The 21308-nt window shown below is 41.2% G+C and overlaps 1 long non-coding RNA gene across 8 annotated transcripts in view; it reads right to left on the bottom strand.

The window, feature by feature from the left end:
• LOC135302482 (uncharacterized) overlaps positions 1 to 21308 on the bottom strand; it is a 122939-nt gene that overhangs the window by 45866 nt on the left and 55765 nt on the right. For all 8 annotated transcript variants that reach the window (XR_010364081.1, XR_010364080.1, XR_010364083.1 and 5 more), the window contains 3 exons: positions 16552 to 16753; positions 6169 to 6357; positions 4831 to 4923 (listed from right to left, as the gene is read on the bottom strand). This is a non-coding gene — a long non-coding RNA (uncharacterized LOC135302482). The remainder of the gene's footprint in view (positions 1 to 4830; positions 4924 to 6168; positions 6358 to 16551; positions 16754 to 21308) is intronic.

The following is a 21308-nucleotide window of genomic DNA, read 5'->3' as shown; positions in this document are numbered from 1 at the left end:
ATTCATAGAGGCCCACCCCTTTAAAAACCCCTGTCGGGAGCCGGTCTGGGTCCTCGACTGGCGGTCTCCCTGGAATAAACCTGGATTGAACTGCTGCCGTGGTCCGTCTCTTTATTTGACCGTGTAGGTAGCAGCCCCTCTTTCTCAACTCCGCGGATCCTCGTTCCCAGAAGGCGAAAGCCTTAGGCGCTCTCCTAACGAAGCCCTCGATCGGGAGAGTGCCCCCGTGCTGTTGGCGGTGCTGGCCACAGCTAGCTGGGACACATTTTCGAGGCCAGCCGCCGCTGCATATGAATTCTACACATTTATAACTGTCATAAATTTTTGCATAGACTCTTTGGTCTTATTTGTCAGTGGAGTTGGTCTGAATAGGAATCTCACGTATTCCCAAGGCAGCTGGGGCTGTGTCTGACCTTTGAAGTGTTTCTAACTCGAGGATCACAGAGTGGTTTGTATGTGAAGGATCACAGAATGGTTTGTATGTGAAGATTCTTTTTCTGACTGCTCTTCCCTTGAATAGATGCGTCTGCAATCCTCCTGCTCCAGGCCTTAAAAGCTCTGCTGAGACAGCTCGTGCCTGAAGAACCTACTCAAGGCCGTACACCTCCAGGGTGATAGATTCACTTTAGAATCAAAAGTAATTAAGAGAAAAAGGAATGCAGGCTTGCACAGCGGCCTCACTATCAAACAACACCATCAATAAAGCTCTCCAAGTAAATAATCAAAAACCTTAATAATCCTCTGCAGAGCCAATGCCCTCTTTTTGTGAATCTGTGGGTTCTCATTTCCTCTGCAGGTGTTAAGGCATGGAACAAAAGGAGCCTTGTCCCTGTTCCTGAGATCCCAATTTTTTATAGCAGCCACCCTGCTTCTCAGCATCTTCAGGCAATTAAAGCTCAAAACCCATTGCTGATGAACGGGAACAACAAATTCCTTGGAGCCTGCCTGCCTCCTTTAGCAAGTGTTGTGCTCTAAGAACTACCACCACTGACCCCCACAACAGCTGTAATGGTGAGGTGCTGTGTGAGATTTTCACTGTAAGCAGGGACCTGGCCAAGCTGGATCAACAGGCCAGGGCCAATTTTATGAGGTTCCACAAGGAGAATGCCACGTCCTGCACTTTGGCCATAACAACTTGTCAGGTTCAAAGTAGACAGGACTAAAGATAGGAGTGAAAAAAAAACTTAAATCATCCTTCATGGTATGAGAGAAGACGTCCAGAAAACAAGCCACCTACAGCATAGGTCTGAGGTCCACTAAAGAGAAAGCTCCAGGGTCGGCATTAGACACAGGCACACATGTTTGTTTCCTATTGTATTTAGCATTGGTGTGGCCTCACCTTGAGCACTGTGTGCAGTTCTGAGTCCCACAATGTGAGACACACATGAACGTCCTCAAATGTGCCCAGAGGAGGCACCACAGCTGGAGAAGGGGCTGAAAGGCATATCCTGTGAGGAGTGGCTGAGGACTTTGTGCGTGTCTAGTTTTGAGAGAAGGAGTTTGAGGGGCAACCTCACTGCTCCTTACAGCTTCCTGAGGAGGGGAAGTATAGAGGGAGGTGTTGAGCTCTTCTCCCTGGGATCTAGGGTCAGGACATGTGGGAATGTTATGAAGCTGCATCAGGGCAAGTTTGGACTTGATGTTATGAAGCAGTTATTTACTAAGACGATGGTCAAACCACGGAACTGCCTTTCTAGAGCGATGGTTGATGCCCTGAGCCTGTCAGTGTTTAAGAGGCATTTGGACAGTGCCCCTGATAGAATATTTTGACTTTTGGTCAGCCCTGAAGTGGTCAGGCCATTGAAATAGTGACCACTGTATGTCCCTTCCATCACTACTCTTCTATTCCACTCTACCTACAACACAGCTCAAACAAAGATCTTGGCATCCAACAAAGATCCAGGCCTGAGCTGAAATGGGGTTCTTGGGTCCACGGGAAAAGGTGTGAGTGGATGCTACAAGTTAGGCTAGTCATGAGCATCAAGGATTATTAGTGCCCTCAGGGCTCTGGCATCTATCATGAGACATTGATCTGTCCACCTTTAGGTGACCCAGTGAGATAGCTGAACCAGCCTGACCTCTCAATATCACCCATGGCAGACATTTGGATTTTTACAATATAGTTGGAATTTGCTTAGATTAGCTGGATGGTGTGACTGTCCCACTGCAGATCTCACTAACTGTCTCTGTCTGGGGAAGTATGATAATAGTTCGTACTTGTGACTCATGCTCTGCTGGATTTTCCTCTAGGTAGACTGCACCCTCCCCTTAGTCCTACAAATTCCAAAGTTTTCCTCAGTCTTTCTCAGTGCAAATTACCCTCTGATTCTTGTCTTTAACCTTTTTCTTATGTATTTACACAGTGGCTCAATGAGCCATCTGTAGTGCCAGTCTATCCATGCTCTGTTGTACTATGTCACGAGGAGGTAAAGAAAATGCATAAAAAAGCTGTAGTCAGTGCTGTGTGCCAGCTGCTAGTGTCCCTTGGAAAATATTTGCAGTGTTTGTTACTGACATGAAAGTTCTCTTGGTAATTGGAGTGCTGCTTATAGTTCTACAGGATTCCTTCCCTCTTTGGCTACCCCAGAGAAATGTGCTGTACGGGCCAATATGAGCATTCAGCTGAGCTGATTCAGTCCAGTACTTTTCTGTATTAGGCAAAAATGTTGTTTTCATTACCAATTTTTAACTCTTAAAAAAAATAAATAATTTAAAAAAATCCCTGCAACTGTAACTGTTTCTCATAAAGTCCACATTGCATAAACAGTTGCCCCAGGTCCTGGGAACAGCAGCCCGTTCACACATGGACTGCACCACAAAAGCAATAGCTCACAGTGGTCAGGCCAGGGCAGAGCAAGGACGTGCTCTCTGTAAGGGACAGATGGTATCTATTTAGCTAAACATTCTTCCACTAAGGCTGTTTTAACGCCCAGATAATTTTTATCAGCTTCTTATCACATTTGGGAGCCCAGCATGCTTCTGATAGAGGCTGTGTAAGTGCTTCCCAGAGAGTGCTGTAGTTTCAGGGTTCAAGGCAGCATATCAGCATGAAGAGGAGGTGTGTGGATGTGGAGGGGTGGAATAAAAACAACCCCATGCCATGTTTGCTGATTTTGAAATGTTCTTGGATGATTTTCCAGGTAGAATATAGATGCAAGAACGTGGGAGGCCTCTTTCATCCATACTCACTTTTGCTGTACATTCAGGGCCAGACTGTGAGCCTTTAACTCATCTGTGTCTGTGTGCTGTCTTTTACGCTGACACGAACGAGGTCTGCCAGTGCTCTGAGCAACTCAGAAATGCCTCACTGGCATCTGTAGCATGGTATTAAGCCCAAGCTATCCTGGCTCACATCTGACTGCAAAATTCAGTGTAGACATGCAACTTAGCCTGGCACCCACTCCTAGGAATGCCTCCCTTCCCAGATACTTCTGTTGTGAGGACAAGGTGTTACTCATCCTCACTACGCATATCACAGGGTGCCTTACTGTTAGAGTGTCAGGCAGAGCTGTCATCTCAGAGCCCCAGTGCAGTGAGGCCATGCAGCCATCCATGTGTCAGCCCTCTTGAACTGTGACAGTACCGTGTGCGACACGAGGAGCGCGACATCTGCACAGTGTAGCATGCACCAGAGCACCTTGATGTAAAGAGAGCTGGGTGTTCAGAGAGAGCAGAGAGGAAAGTATGGGACACTTATGAAAGGCAAAGAAAACTCTCTCTCTCACTCTCTCTCTCTCTCTCCTTTTCTTTCTTCACCAGGGAACTGGCTCACACAGTACTACAATAACAAGAACTGGCAGGCTGCCCAGCATCGCTGTGCTTTGGTTGTAAGTGAACTATGAGGCTCAAGCAATCTTCTGGGAAAAGTTCACACCAAATGCATTGTATGTTATGTTTTCCCCTCATTGTATTTTTTTCCAAAACAGTCTATTATATTCCTTCCCTGTTGCACTGTGGATTTCTTTAAGATCCCCAGGAGCTGCCTTTTATAAAACCAAACATTTGGGTAATCGAACAGATCTGTTTTTTGAAGTAACAGAGATAAACTAGTAATCCTCCTCTTAGAGCCAGCCTTCAGAGTAAAACCAGAGCACAATTTATTGAATGGTGAGGGTTTCTGTTGTTGGAAATTCATTTGCTTGGGGTTTTTTTTCTCTGTTAAAGCTAAAAAGTTAAATAAGAGAAAGAAGTGTGCCATTGAAACACTATAATTATCTATATGATGTACATCTTCCATGGAGTGGAAGCCAAAGCAGAAGGGGCTTTAGGATATTAGTGTAGTAAAAAAAAAAAGATTCCAAAAGGCATGTTCTCTGTTTCACTTGAAGCTTTCAAAAAATGTCTGATGTGGTTTTACATGATAGTCATGGACACCTCAGAGATGACAGCTGTAACTTCCACTGTAAGATGCTTTCATTTATTTTGTCCTGTTTCTCAATAGGGTTTTTTCAGGAGCATAAAAAGACACGTTTTTTAAGTTCACAGAAACTATGAACACATTGAACACAATTTATCTGACAAATCAGACCATGGACAGTCAGTTGGAAAATGGGTAACAAAAGTATGCCAGCCCAAGTACATACTCTCCATTGCCCTGCAAATACAGATGCTGTGAATTTATAATTTATGTTGTTTTTACTAATTAATTTTACTGTATTATTGCCTAGAGGCATTTGCAAAGCTCTGCATTGCATTGTGTGAGGTGTTGTACCTATGCATAGGAGGTTAGCTTAGGGTTGTTTTGCAGCTATGTTGGCACAGTACACAAAGTAAACTCACAGCAAACGTGAAACAGTTAATTCAACTTAAATTAGCAGTGATATCCAGTACCTGTAATTCCAGGAAGGCTTGGTTGGAGTTTTGGGTGTTCAGCACTTTTGAAAGCCAAACTAAAGTTCCTTGCCATGCTTCTGACAAAAAGTCCTTAGAAATTAAAGACAGAAAAGAATTATTAGGGTATCAGTCCAAATTCATCCCAGAAGAAAACCCATTGAAGTAAATGAAATTTCACTGGGGATGGATTTGCCATAGCAAGATTGATCCCTATAGTATATTTAGAAGTGCTTTGTCCTATACAGTTTTAATTAGCTTCACATTAGTCAAGGTACTGTACCATTGTTTTAATCAGCTACCCTAGCAGAGAACTGTCTCCAGCTATCCTTGTCCACATTTCCCCTCCCACCCCCATCCCTTGCTGCCTCCTTCTCACCCCCTCATTATTTTATCTCTAATTTGGCTAATGAATTTCTCAGACAGAGCCTTCTTTCATGTTTGAGAAGGACCTTGCCTGTATTGAGGCTAAAGAAAAAAAAAGCCAAACCACACTGAAAGAAAAAAGAAAAAGGACCAGAAAGAAAGAGCAAATTCTTCTACTGAGGGAAGCAAAAGTGTCTATGAAGCTTTAAGCTGTACTTTGTCACTCCATCAAATGATATATAGCTAGGTCACAGATTTTCACCCCATATTCTGCATTAAGGTGAGCATGAGTACTTTAGTCTTGACTTTCCAGTTTCAACACTGACTCACTGCACTGTTAGTGCAAGTGGTTCTTGTTTCAAACCTCTGTTTTACCAGAGTTACAACAGCCATAATCATTCACATGTACATGTAAAGAATTTCTCATGTTGCTTCACAGAAATCAGAAAAGCCTTTTAAGTTCTCTAGTGGAAAAGTACATGTAATACAAAAGTACATGTAATACAAGACAAAGTACTGTTGCCATCAGTAGTACTGTCTTCTTTTTTTTAATCATTCTAACGCAAGCATTAATCTTTTCTCTAAGTTTGCAAATTATTTTTTACCTTCTTTAATGAAAGTTCTAACAAGATTATAGGGAATTTGTTCTCTCTGTATGTTTCAGTCATATAATTACAAATAAAGCAACTGTGTCGAGAATAACTGCAGAAACTGTGGGTTCAGTGCTGCCTTCTGCCAAAGGAAAAAATGTCCACAACTAAGGAAAAAAAAACCTCTAAAACCACATTGGACAAGTTACTAAATCCCATCTACGTAAACACGTGTGTGTTCATTTCTGAGTCACTGTATCATTTGACCATGTAAGAAACAAGACAGTTTGCTTGAAGAATGTCAGGAAGACCAGAATATAATTTTTTAAAATGCCATGTTTTCAATTTTCTTAATGCTCTTCTAAAACAGGCACACACTCACTTTAAATTTAACCACAGAGCTTAATTAAGCTTCTTCCGATTGTGCTGGGAGGGTTCCATGTTGTCTTCCTGTGGTCATTTCATCAGCCAGGGCTTTTCATGTAAGAATGTGCTGCATCCATGTCACAGCATGGGGTCTCATCACAGACACCTGCTCTCAGCCTGTGAACACAGATTTTAATCCCCTTCCCTGCAAAAATGGTGACAGAAGGACATGTTATTTAATTACTCATGCATGCTCTCCAAGACAAGGTCCACAGCTCCACTTGTTTCGTATGGCTTGTGCTGTTTTTGGGGGGTGATCAAATAGGATGGTTGTTAAAAAAGGAGATGGCTTCACAATAGACTCCTCTTTGCTATTTGATGAGAACAATAAATGAAAAGATTGGCAGGATAAGAACAGAGTGGGAACTGAAGAAAATCTAGGTATGGTAAATATGGCCATAAAATTATTTGTGACTTCTTCTGTTCTCACTGTGAAGATATGTAAGGCAAAATGTACTGTGTAACTTCACTCTCCTTCACTACAAGATCATGGATCCAGCGAAAATTAACTGTGATAGCCACATCTAACATACTGAAGAATATGAAACCAACTAAAATTTACTGAAGCCTTTATCTAAATAAGATCTGCAGTAGTGGGTATGTTTCTCTCAGGTGCTAGAAGAGGAAAAAACAGGAGGAGGATTAAAGAAGAGGTATAAATTTTTAGTTGTGCTTAAACAACACATTTGCGAAATCACTCCAGTCAAAATCATTCAGCAATCCCCACAAAATCCTATCATGGACCAAAGCAAAGCACGGCTAAATGAAACGTTATATATTGTATCCGGCAAGCAATCACTCTACTTGCATTCTCATTGCCCTCAGCAGCACCTGCATTCTTTGATCGCAGTCCTTTTATGTGCTGCACTGTATACAAAAGACTGAGCCAGCAATTAGCCATTCCAGCACTGGGTCCTGAAATCTCTGCAAATGCTTCAGCTCTTTAATGAATTCCTAAATAGAAGGAAGTTGCAAACAAAGTTCAGCTTGTGTATTTTATGCCAGGTTCCCACAGCACTGTAGGTTTTTAGAGCTTAATTAATGACACTTGCATCCTGTATGCATTCCAGAGTTTTAGTGGAACTTTTACTGGTCACTTCAAACTTTGACATCTTTTGGACAATTGTCCTCAGAATACTGGGCAACCTCCCCAGTCTTTGGAAGGAAAAAACAAGACATTGCTGCCAATCATGACTCATCTGTATTAACGGGATGAACAAAAACTGGAGGGACAAAACGTGCATCATTTCAAGTAAACTACTCATCAGAAATCCTATGCATTGTATAGGAACCAAAACGGGTGATGAAAATTAAAACCACAGCCTAATATACCAGCATTTGGGAACTCTGCCAATGCCCCTAATTAAAATTTTGAACTAATCTCTTCAGGGAATCCAAGAAATTCTTTCAGAAAATGGAACATTCTTCTGTGCATATCCAACTACTTATCCTGTAAGAGGGAATATAAAGGAGATTGTATACGATCAGACAGAGGTCAGTCGAGTGGAAAGGACAGTGTGAAAGCTACAGGAAATGAGCCATCTATAAGTGAAAATACTGAAATTCCTTCTTGAACTCTGACTCACATAATGTAAGACTTTCTGGTCCTCATCAAAGGATCATTATTACATCAATGGAAAGTCTTCATTAATTTTAGTATGATTTTAATCAGTTCCCGAAACAGGAGAATATAAACATAGGTGTTTGTAACATCAAGGTGTAATAACATGTACTTTCTCTTATTTTCTACCATCATTAGAGAGCTTGGCAAGAGTGGCTTGGGATAAATAAGAACCATAGAGGCTTGACTGGAGAGGGTCTAAGACAGCCCCTGACATTGGCTTCTAGACAATAGACAACAGATCCAGTACTGTTAGAGATGCAATTAGACATGAAAGGATTAGAAGGGTTGGTAATCAGTTGGTAAGTGGAGAGGGAAAGGATGTTGATAAGTATTTCTTAGAAGGGAAAGCCCAAATCTTCTTTATTGTTAAAAAAAATATAAAAACCCAGAATAAGAATTTAAGAAGAAAAATGTGATTATAGGCAGATGTGGAGAAGAAGAGGGGAATAAGGTAACTAGAAGTGTACAAGGCTGGGTCAGAACCTCACACAAGGAAAAGAGACAAGATAGGTAGGAATTACAAGGAAAAAAGTTACAAGCAGGGAAACTGCATCATACTAAGTTTTGTCTTTGGAGAAACCACTAGGGTCCTATAAAGAAAAATAAGTAAGGCAGTAGGAGAGAGCTACCAAAGATTAATCTAGGCTGGCTCTGCAATGAGTAAATCTATTTAGGTATGCAACTGAGCCTCGTAAATCAAGCAATCCTATCTTGAGCTCAAATTATTCAGATCTATGGCTTTTGTTTGGCAATATGGAACTACAGGGTTTAATCATTGTCTTACACTTCCCTGACACTCAAGCAGACTGGCTGACTTTAGGGAAATAGAGGCACAAGCCTGCCTTTACATGGCTGTAAATGACTATGTGCAAAGCAAGGCTGTGAGTACCCAGTTCTCCTGGCAAATTATCCCAATTCAATCCCAACACAACTTTAGCTCTGATACACTTGTCATTTGCAGAGCTTTGCCTCTTCTCTCTGGCTTAGAAACAAACAAAACTTCCTCTCTGCTACCTTTTTCTAAAGGATCTTTCTGTGACTACGCCATTTATGGGTCTATATTACATGTAATTCTCTGATGCCAGATGAGATAAGAGAGATAATTCACATAAAGGATTTGTGGCATTACAGATTAGAGCTTCCTTTCGTATGTTGTATGCGTTGCCTTGAAGAGGTCTTGAGTGTTGCTGTTGGATCTCTGTATTCAGATTGCAAGACACTTTCATTCAGCACTGCCTTATTATAGGTTTAGAAATACCAGCAACCCAACTAAGTGGCCTGCTCTTCAGATCCTGCTGCTCTCCTAGCCCATGCAAAGGTAAAGTGCTATTGTGGTCAGTGGGATCCTTGCCAGGGTAACAAGATTGAGACCATTTTCCTTGTATTTATTCCACTGCCACTTCAGTGGTAAAATAGTAATGGTAAAAAAATAGTAATAAAGTGATTGTTTAGCAGGCAGAAGAAATACTTTCAGGAAGAAGTCATCTGTGCTTCAATCATAGTTTGTCCAGGCCAGAAAGGTACTTACATACTCTGCCTTTTATTTAATTTTTATTATGATTATAATTGATGTCCAGACTTATGTTGATACAAACAGCTGGAACCTTGAAATTGGATTTTACTTATGATTTAAGGGTCTACCTAAGGTTTAAAGACTTTTGTGGATCTACTTGAAAGTGCCCTCACTGGGCATCTCTCAGAAAAAAAAAAGGTGAATAACAGCTAAACTGCTGCTCTGGAGCTCAGTTTCTCCATCAGAATTAATACGGCATTAGTTCTTCCAGGGCAATAATCACTAGGAAGGTCTCCAGTTGTGTTTCCTGCTGTGCAAGATGCTCTTCAGATGAAGGAATGAAATAATTTTGGGAAACACAAAGGAGCTATGTTCAGCAACTTCACAATATGACTGCTCTGATCCAAGGCCAACTCTGGTTTCTAGGCCTGGAAAACAATATGGCCAATCTCTGTGGTACTGGATAGTGTGAACTATTCACACAATGTATATCCTGCTCAGCACATGTGAGATATCTCTAGGAGGAACATGGCTGATGATATATTTACATGACATTAACACAAATGTCATTTACAGTGCTCATTTGCCTAATTAATAGCGTATTTATGTTTCTTGAACATTGCAGTGATCATTTTTTAATCTCCTCTCCGGTGAGAGCATTTAGTAGAGTGGGGGAATTTATGTTTGCTCCCCAATGATGGTACATTAATCTCTACGGCAAAAAATCTGCTTTTTCTAGTCTTACCTACACTGACATTTTGCCTGCTCCTGAATGGATCAGCAACATTCCACTAACAATAACCATTCTCAGTGTGGAATAGTGATTCACACCTCTTGATTTCTACTGCTCAGAAAGAGAAAGTGAAGTAAGTAGCATAATTCTGCTACATACAAGCAGGCAAACATCTGATGGAAATACACCTTTAGCACCTTGTGTCTGCGTGATTTAGGATGTCACAGATCTCAGCTGTTTGCTGTCTTTCTGACTCCCCTGGCTGTGTTGAAATCACCACAGTGACAGCCAAGATGAAGTAGCTGACTATGAGAGCATTCTTTGTCCTTTCCAATACACAGCAAAGCTACTTAGCTTAAATCACCACTGACGGGAACTAACTTCTTAAACAGGTTTGAACTTGATCCTTGTTGAGCACATCTGACTGTGCCCCAGATTGCCTAGTTCAGCTCCATGCCAGCACATGTACCCTATTATCAGCAGCAGCAGCCCGACATCAGTCAGCAGCTGGCAGACGGGCCCTTGGGGACTTTTCTAGCTGAGGCTGGTGCAGCCCTGTGGCTGCTTCAATATATTCCCCGTGCACAAAAGGGGACATATCTCTGTGCAAATGTTGTTACTGCACAATGGGTGTCATTGATAGCAGGAAAGAGACAATGCTTGGGAGCTGGACATGTTGTTCAGACATCATTCCAGTCTTTTTATATACTCTGATTAAGGGCCTTTACTTAGAACTGCCATCATGCTATTGCTGGCTGCTTTGGGTGCACAGAGAATATCTGAAATCCATTTTCACCCTCTTTTAAAGAATCAATTGAACTGCATTTCAGTGCCTGTAATTCTATGTGACCTTCTCCAAATGTAGATTCTGGCTTATCTATGTAAGATACACAAACAGGTACATCCATAGTACCCATCGTTCCAAGCACTACAAATATATTTACTATTAGCCAATTCATTTTCTCCACTGCATTTCCAGGTCATAACCCCACTGTTGTCAGCATTCCTTAGCCCTTGACACCCTAGGAGTATTTCTTCAGTAGTGGCAGACAGGGCTCTTAGGCAACCAGGAAATCTAAAACAAAGAAAAACTGTTACAAGGAGAATATGGGACAGACAGCAAGTGGAACAAACAGAATAAAGGCCCAAGGGAAAGAAATTAGGCTGAGGCTGGGAAAAAAGTTTCAGAGAATTTGGGCAGGCAGCAACAGCAACAGCAACTGCTAATTCTGCCAGGGACAGTGTCAATCAGATCAGCCAGGAATTCACCTGTTTTCAAAGTACAGTACTAGCACAGGGTAAAGTTATTAGCATCCCATGTTCAAAACGATACAAAACTAAGCACAAAACCAGAACATATGATGAGCTGAAGGGATTAATTTTTCTAAACTGAGATGTCTCTTTTCAATTCTAAGTCTCTCCCAGGGGACCTGTGATGCATCTATTATGCCTGTGCCAATGTCTCAGATCATTACATTTAGCCTACGGAATACTAACCACCGTGTCCTTTCAGGCTTGAGAAAATGAACAGGGACCAACTTAAACCAGCTTGAGATAGAACAGCTCTGATGGCACAGGTGGTACCTGTGGTTCCCTGATGATCTAACCTGGGATAGTGGGCCTGGCTCAACCACTTGGCCACCTCTAAAAGCTTACAGAAACTTCTGCTCCCTGCCACGTGTGCTGAACTGTGTAGGTGAGCACTGTCATTTCCCACAGCACAGCTGTAGAACTCAGCGTAAACAAGATCCAGGCATCCCCCATCACTGCACCCATGAGAAGTGGTGCCTTGCCCCAACACAGCCTTTCCCCCTGCCCATCCTGCCTGCTCTTACCTGCTCTCTGTCAGTCACTGCCATTCCTCCCTAAAGCTCTCACGTGGCTGTGACAGGAATGTCTGAGGAGATGAGATAGAAGCTCCTACAGCAAATAAATAAACGAATAAAGCACTAAAAAGACCAAGCTGGAGAACAAGGGGGGACATGAGCTGTAAGAGGTTCGAAGGCCAGCCCATAGAGTCACTCAGTCTAGACTCCAGATGTGAACGCAGAGCCTCAGTGAGTGCAATACGGGACTGCGTAAATATCTCAGCCAGATGTCTCAGGGCCCGAGCTACAAATCCTCACAAATGGTGACAGAGTTGGCTGTTGCTGTTTGTACTGCTCTGCTTCCAAGAGAATCAGTGGTCATTCAGTCAGCAGCAGCTCATTTTTGCTGCCAGATGGGAGGGAAAACCAGGCTCAGAGTTGCAGTTAGTCTCATAGCAAACTCAGCAGTCAGTGGATGGGTCATGGAGCCCTCTGTGGGTACTGTGGTTGGCTCAAAATAGCAATCTGGGGAAAGAGCTGAAAAGATAATAGTAAACATAAAGGCACATGACACTAAACTCCCAAATAGGCTAAAGTAACAGGCTGCCATGTCAGGCATTTGAATTAAAATTTAGGCCTTCCAGACTCCTCCCATTTGGTCAACTAAGCTCACAGACACTTAAAATTACGTGATGGAATTACCTGACGTTTCAGTTGCAGGAGACGTGATACTCTGGCTCTAAGGAGCTTGATGCTTGTATCTGCACTTTTAAACTAAGCATTCCTCTGCCCCACATTCATGTTCCCAGAAATTGTCTCCTAGGTGGGTGCCTCACAGAAACCACCTGGAGAAAATCTCACCACCTTCCTGTCTATTTGCAGTTGGATCTGTCCCTGGGGAGGCTGCAGATTAGTTTCAGCTCCCTCTTCTGTCTGACTTAGACCAGAGAATTGAGCCTGTCTCTCCCAGGAAATTCTACCACTAGTCTATACTGTATTCCAAACCAAAGCTTTCCTAGTCTCTTGGATTTCTCTCACACTCCATAAAAAATTAAGTATTTATTGCAGCAGGGTATAGGACCTGGGGATCTGCAGTAAAAGTCCTTTTATAATCTACCCTGTCACTGACCCAATTTAGGATATATCAATTTATGAGCTAGATTCTCTTCAGCAAGTCACCAAAATTGGAACTGGCTGAATAATTTATGAGAAGATTTGTAAGCAAAATTTCTGAGTTGGGACACTCTTATTCATGGGGATAATATTATTTATGATTTCTTGTTCAGGCAGGAACATGTTTTAGGATGGCAAACAATTGTCACAAGATCTGCAAGAGGATGGTTTTCATTCTCCTTTTTTAAGGGTACCAATAGAAAAGTGAATCACACAGTATAAAAGATAATCATTTGAATCAGCTCAGAAAAACTTGTCAAAGAGACATATGCCAGTGAAACAAAACAAACAGCCCAGAAAAACTTGACAAAGAGACGTGTGCTACCATATCAATGCCCTGTCTCTCTAGGTCCAGTTACAGCCTAAAGTTGTACCTCCTGGAGAAATATTTAAGAAGGCCATTGTCCCTGTCTTCAGACCTAGGCTCACAGAGATAACTTGGAGTCAAAAAAGTTTAGGATCAGTTGCAGTACTTCAGACTAACCGCAGGCTAAGGACTTGCATATGAGCAGCAGCTAATGCAGGGTGAACTCTTTTGTCCTCCATGGCAAATGCTTGGGACTGTGAGACCTAACTCACAGACACTTTTTCTCACTCCCAAGGTCCTAATGGAGGTCATGCCAAAAGATGTTCTGAACAACACCAGGTAACCATAGTGGTACATTTCCCATAGAGGTTGCAAGGGCTTACTCTGTTTTATACCTCTGTCACTTTTGATCCTCAAACCATTGCTGGGATCCACTTAGTTCTAATACAAATATTTCCTGAGCTGCCACATTCAGCACTGGGTCCAAATCAGATTTATCTGCACTGACAGGTGTATGCTTTTGAGGTTTAATTAATTTCTCTCCCTATCCTGAACAACTTTACCCCAAAACACATAGTATAGAGAGACCTGTGCTGGATGTGGACATCCTTTTCCTTGTTATTCTGCACTTTCTAAAGAGAAAAGGCATTGAATGTAATAACGTTAAATAAAAGCTGACTCCGTGATCTAAAACAAGTACACTGAACAATTTATTCAAGCACATCATGCTGTTCTTCCACCTCTTTGGTAATGAATGCACAGCATCACCATGGCTGAAAGTAAAAGGGGATATTTCTTCTGGCAGTGCCCTCTGGGTCCGTTAGGCTGGCTTATCCAGCAATTGTGTTGGCAGTTTGGAGTTTTTCCCAGGATCTTCTATGGCCAGGGATGCTACAGGCCACTTCATTAAATGTCACTGGCCATTGCAGATTAATTTTTGGAGGGGGGGAATCAACCTTAGAATGTTTTCCTTCTGCTTCACATCAAAAATTCATGTCTTTAAAAGTCTTTTCAGAGGGGGTCCTTTCTTTTAGAGTGAAAGAGTCATAACTGGAATCCTACTGTGCAGCACTGACTCTTCCATATCAGGAGATAAAAAATTTTACCCGTCTTGCCCTTGAATCTGCAGTTGCAACCCCTCTTCTAGTACAGGCTCAGAACACACCTCTGACTCACAAATGCCAGTTCCAGTATATAAACAGCAAGTAGACAAAAACGTGAGATAAGTGAAACCTTTCCTCTCACAGTACAGAGGGAGGTGGAACTCATGTAGACCAGTAAAAAAGTCAGTGTTGAAATACAGTTTTGGAGGAGGATGCAGAAATTCCATAATCCTTATCTCTGTCCCTGAAAAAATCAGTCTCTCCAGCCACAAACCACAGCAAGTTCCAATCTGTGGAAAATCAGATTTATTTTGCCATTCATGCAAGTGCAGTTGCCATCTGAGAGCCTCAAAGCTGCATTCCTCAATGCCTGTGGCCATATCAAATTTTTGGGAAGCCGTGAAGAACCATTATCAGGAAAATGGTGCTTCATTTACTCTTTGACTCTCAAAGAATGTTTTGTCTTCCTCTCTGTTTTGTGAAGTGCTGTCAACATTTACAGTGAAGTTTATTGTAAATACACAATAATAACAACTGTGCACATTCATCTCTGATTCTATTCCTATGTAAATTTATGTTAATGTGTATGCAGATTAGGCCTGCCCCCCTTGGTCCTGGAAAGTTGTCAGAATGACACATGGGTTCTGAAGAGGTTGTGTACTACTGATCTGCAGTTATTGTATAGTGTTCAATAACTGGCAAGCCAGCAACAAGAGGCTGTGGATATTTGTCTTCCCTTTCGCTGGATAAATCAATATTCTTCTAGAGTCTTCTAGAGTCCAACTAGCCTAAGAAGGATTTTCTAGAGTCTAGCTGGAATTAAAAAGAAGTCTCTAAAACCATGATCTACTATTTTTATGTCTATTTCTCAATAGAATAAATACGCATTGGATCTTCTGAAAAATTGGGAGCCTAGTAAGTTTCAAGATCTGATATGCCATTTATGAGACAGAAAAGCATTTTTTTTTCTCCCTAGCATTTAGTAACCACTAAACAAATTCCTGGACTTTATGGGTACTCCTGACTTTTTGCTGATTAAATCAGTACACTTTTTAAGAGAGCTTCAATAGGTCTTTTTTTTTTCTTCTTTCCTTCTTAACCTCTTTTTTCTCGGTTTTAACATGAAAAAACACAGATCTTCCACCTGGTTGTGCAGCCAGAGCCATTTTTGAGCACTCAGATCAGACCAACTGGGGAGGCAGCTGGAATGCTGCAGTTGGCTGTTCTCTGCTTTCCTGACATGGGAGTTTTGCTATGACACTTTCTAAGGACCCTTCGCAGTAAACAGAAATTAATCTTTTGCTCATTCCACAACTGCATCCCTACAAGGCTCCCGGGCACTTCTTAAATAGTCACAACAGGGCTTAAATTGGGACTACAAGAGATACATGTGCTCATTGCACAAGGATGAATTTCTGGTAATCCAAAAGGGGTTGGGGAAATTGCCATCAGAAACAGCAGGCGCCAAAATTTTTGGCTAGGAAGACATAACAGGCAACAAAAGTCCAATTGCCAGAAAGTGTTTATACTCCTGCAGTTCACAGCTGAGGACTTGGCCCTGACCTTTGCTAGACAAAAGAAATTTGTTGTCAGTTGGAAACTTGGTTGTGATTGGAGGGTAAGATTGCGCCCAGAGCTGATAAAGGTGGGAGCTGAGTCAGCATATGAGAATGAGGCAGCAGTCTCCTGACCATAATCACCTACAGTCCTAATAATACTTCGTAGACTGAGGTGGCCAGTGATTTTTGGGGAAAAAACAAACAAATCAAGAAATAACAAAACAACAAATTAGAACAGAACTGTACCTCATAGATTGATGAGTAACTTCATCAGTCACCATTTATTTCTGGCTTTTCAACTGATTTAAAGACTGATGCTGAGGAAATATCTCCTTCAAGTTCTTCTCACTTGAATCTGGTTTAGAGTGTTATTTCACTCTACTTTTTTAATCTCATTTTATTGAAGGCAATGTTAGCCCCAAGAGCAAAACAAGCAAAAATAAAAACAATTAGAGCCTGGAAGGAATCTGTATTTTTTTCTTTGAAATAGAGCCCCATGTCAGACAGATTTCCACGTACCTTGTTCAGCGTAGGTTACATTATAGCATCCCATCAGGCCCATTCAAACCAGGTTGCAAAGTTATTGTGGCTGGGATCCAACGCTGCTTTCCCTGCCCATGATAGCTGTTGGTGCTGATTTCATCTTTATCATTTTCTCTCTTTCCACCTCTCATGCAGCTGCCTTCCTGTCTTGATAGGACCAAAGTGCAGCTCATGGAATCTATATGATAATCACAAAAATAGCTATATCTGTTGAAAAATGGATTTAATTCCCCCTCTAAACCTTTGTGTATTGCCAACTGGGGGTGTGAAACCAGCTGGTAAAAGATGCGTTCAGTTCGATTTCATGACTTTCATATACTGCAGCTTCCTGACTTTAAATTGTTCCTCCCCTGTCTAATGAGACCATCAAGGCTTTGATTAACAGCCCTCACTTTAAACAAAGTTTTGGAATTTCTTTTCATGGTAAATTCTCCGAGGATGTCTGACAGCCTGCTCAATCCAGGGCAGCTGAATGCCTCTTCTTTCACAGCATGAGCATTTGTCAGAGGCACTAGGAGTCAGGCTTGGTGAGGATTTGTATCCCTGAGTAGTCTGCAAGTAACTTGCACAACAGCGTGGGAAGCAAGCTTAAAAGTAGTGCTGGTAAAACTGTGAAAAACTAATTTAATCAATGTTTTCAGAATGTAAAGGCTTGGAATGGATGATGTTTTACTTTTTTTAACTCTTTTATCCCTATTCTTGTAAAAATAGATTTTTATTTACTGAAAAGCTTGTCTTCAGTACATTGTTTGCAATTTCCTTTTAGTCTAAACAGGATTTCAGAGAGATGACAAGACAGTGTGAGAGAAAAGCCTGGTATGTTTTTTCACTGTTGATCACAGAGAAGGGAAAGGCTATTTCCTGGGAAAGATTCCTTCAAGACAGGTAGAACTATCAAGATCAGAGTGTTGAATCTGGACTTAGAGGGTATGACTGAGCCCTCTTGGATTTTTGTTTAACATTTAGATGAAGTTTTGTTTTGGCTATGCTTGACAGTCAGAAAGTTACACTTACTTTCAACCAAAGCATGAAAGGAAATACTGGGGTCTTGGGGGATGGAGGGAAAATGTAGAGAGGGGGTAAATCATCCTTAAGTAAAAAGCTCCCATTAAGTTGGTAGCATAACCAGACAAGCAAAGCAGCAAAAAGAGAGTGAAAGATTTCAGCCACAGTAGTCAAAAGCTGCAACTCTCCTACAGAGAAGGAATACATTGCATCTCATTTCTGCTGTGCCTACTGATACCATCTACAGAAAATCTATCACCAGTTGAAAGAGGGTTACATTCCTTGTCAACGCATTCCACCACGTTGGTGTCTTGACTTTGAAGAGTTCATTAAATGCACAGTCATGGAATTTTCTTTGAAACAGAAAGCTCCTTTATTTTGGCCTCATAGAACCATTAATAACTCCATTTCTTTATATATTAATTTCCCTCCATTTATTGCTTCAGCTATCAGCAACACAATAAATTTACCTTGAAGCAAATTGTGGCATATCTTTCTTTATATATTCCCCCATCCATGTATATATATGACCCCCCACACAAATACACATATACATAAACAAAAACCTGACAGTGAATAGCAGAATTTACTGAAAGGCAAGAAAAAAAACCTAGCATATTCAGAAACAGGAGACAATTAACACTGAATTATAAATAATACAGCTTAGATATTAGACATATTTCACATTTTGTTCTTCTGTCATTATTCTGTTTCACATTTTGTTTTTGCATACCTATCTTCTAGGAAGATAGCCCCTCTGGAAGAACCCATTGAACTGGGAAAGACCTGACTAGTTTGTTTAGAGAGAAAGAACAAAACTGGAGTCAAAAGACTGAAAAGAGTGTGCTAAGAATACAGCGCAGTCAGTGGAGAGCTGGTAACAGCTATGGAGCCTTTGTCTTTGGGCAGAAGCTGAAAAGCACAAATAGATTCAAGTTAACAGTGCCAGAATGGCAGCTCAGTGAAGTCATTGTACGTATTCCCACCAACTACAAAGAGCTTTGGTCCAACACTGGGACTTGTTCCTGTGCTGTACTTTCTTCCCATGCAATACCTGCCTCCATAAATATTTGTTTCGAGTAGTGATAGAGATGCAAACTTCACTTAAGGGAGACATAGGACTGGGAGAGCAGAGCATGCTTGAAATGTGATTTAACAGGAACCTACCAGACTTAGTGTCAGTTCTTCTGTCCCTAAGAATTAGAAAAACTAGGTTTCTGATCTTAGAAAACTGTACTGTCTTTATTACAATTTAGAAATATCTACAAGATTTGTAACAATACAGTCTAATTTTCAACCAAGGAGTTCCAAGCACAATGAATGAAAAATGAAGGAAGTCACCTGCAAGTAATTGCTGTACCTCATAAGCACAGCACAGAATTGTTAGTCTCATTAAAGGTGATAAAAGCAGGACTCTTCATCTGGAGAGCCTGTGAAATAACTGCTTGTGAAATATCATTTAGTCCTTATCCTCAGCCAAAAATTATGGAAAGCAAAGCTGCTCTGCTCTACCTCTTCACTGAATTCGGAGCTTTCAGCCATTAATACAACACACAACCAGAGTCAGCACTGCACCAATGGACTTTGCTACTGGCAGGAATGGCATGAAGTCCCTGTCTGAATCAATACATTGTTGTAGGACACTGTTGGTGCACTGGTAGTGGGAACACTAGAATCTCAAGCTCCAGAACGAAGGCTGTACATACTTAGCACTTCATGATGTACAGGAGACAACTGTTCTATAAACCGGTAAAGATGTACATATCCCAACCCAACAACAAGGAAGACATGCATGTCCCACGTGTAATTCAGATTTAAACACTACCCTATGTGGCAGTGTCCCAACTCATAAAATGGGCATTTTCAGAGCTTTCACCAGGAAACAAAAAAGAAACAAATGAAAATAAATTCTACCTCAACATCTTGAAAAGAGGCAGTTACCTCTCCAGGGTTTCTTCCTCAATTAACAGGGCTCCTTGGCTTGGTTGCATAACAAATGCACATTCAAACAAAGGCACGTAAGTCCACGTGCGCTCAGACATTTGTAACACACCACCATTTATGCCATAGCTAAAAGACATTCTTACTTTCCCTGACTAGTGAGGGGTCAGCTCAAGCTGGTGTAATTCATCATTTGTCCATCAGTAGACAATTCTAATATGACAATGGAGGCAAATATAACTGCATATAACTGGTGGGAAAGGAGGGAATTAAGTTTACATTCATCACTTCTGTAACACTTCAGAGAATCTGAGTAAAACAGTGTTTTATTCATGTGTTGGTGCAACTGTCTCCCCAAAAAAATCAGAGTCTTTTGCATTGAAAATAGACTTGTTTTGATTGCCCTGTTCTAAGTAGAACACCATAAAAGTGATACAACATAGGATCCTCCTCAGAAACATAATTTTGTTCTAGAGGATCTCTGAACCTAAACATTTCCTTTCAGGCACTTTATTCCCAGAGGAGCCTGGCTTTCTGCAAGAGCCCTTTGTAGTCCGGCTGGATGTCATTACATAATTAAGCCTGTGAGCCAGGAGGTAGTCTTGAGCATGGCAATTTTACGATGTAAGATCAAAATGTTATTCTTTCTTTCAAAAGACCTGGTGCCATTTGTTGTAGTACCTTTATGCAAGAGATCAAATATAATATTGATTATTCATTATTACCTTAAAAGAGGTTAGGAAGCTTCTGGAATTCAGAAGATTTCTGGGGATCTGAAGTGATATAAGGCCTCCGGGCTTGATGACTCCTCTTGACCTGAAGCTTTGAAATGTCGCCTGCTGTCTGGATTGTTCCTACTTGCTGCCTGGCATTTCAAAGTGTCTCTGCCTCCCTTTCCACCCCCCCCCCCCCCCCCCCGCCCCCCCCAATGTCTTAGAGACATTGCCAGATCAAGAGAAACAAAGAATGCAAAATAAAGTGAAAGTGAGAGACCAGGAGCTGGAAGCCCAGCTGGCATAGATCTGCTTTGCTAAGCTTGACTTGAAAATGAGTATCATTATTCTTGTTCTGCTGCATCCTACTGTGTTTGGTTATTGCATCACACAGAAGAGGCAATGGGCATATCCTGTGGCCAGCTCCATTGCCTTCAACATGGGTTAACCAACTGTCCAATATCCCAACACAGGGAGTTTTTAAACCTGTCTCCGCCAATTTGATCTTTGGGCACATTTAAATGGAGGAATGTTTGGAGGAGATTGGGAGTGTTATTATGTGGAGACCCTGACAAAATTTAAGACACTGTCTTCACCAGCAAATTAAAAAAATCAATGTAATAATAATCTAAACACTATATTAAAAGTTTCCATTTTCAAACAACAGTGCCTTTATGTTGTAGAATAAACCTCCAAGAGTGCTTTTTGGCAGATGGTTAAATATTTAAGTAGTTGACCACAGATTTTTAAAAATTGAGATAATTAGAATACTTTAAGCAGTTAATATTTATTAGTCATGAAGAGTTTGACAGATTAGATGTTTTCCTACCCACACATTCTCTGTCAGGAAAAAAAAAAAAAAAAACAAAAACAAAAAACCCAAACCAACAACCAACCAACAAAACAAAACAAAAAAAGCTATAACAAAAAAAACCCCAAGCCCCTTATCTTTCGTTCTATGGGTAACAAACTTTGATATGAAGCAGAAGGCATGGACTTCCCAGTTTCCTCATTATGACACACTGAGAGTAGTTGCTGTCACTTTATTCAAGAAAAGGCTAGGAAAAGAAATGA

The sequence above is a fragment of the Passer domesticus genome, chromosome 1, assembly GCF_036417665.1.
Source record: "Passer domesticus isolate bPasDom1 chromosome 1, bPasDom1.hap1, whole genome shotgun sequence".
Lineage (NCBI taxonomy): Eukaryota > Metazoa > Chordata > Aves > Passeriformes > Passeridae > Passer > Passer domesticus.
Note: the sequence above shows the minus strand (reverse complement) of the source record. Positions and strands in the feature narration are given on the sequence as shown.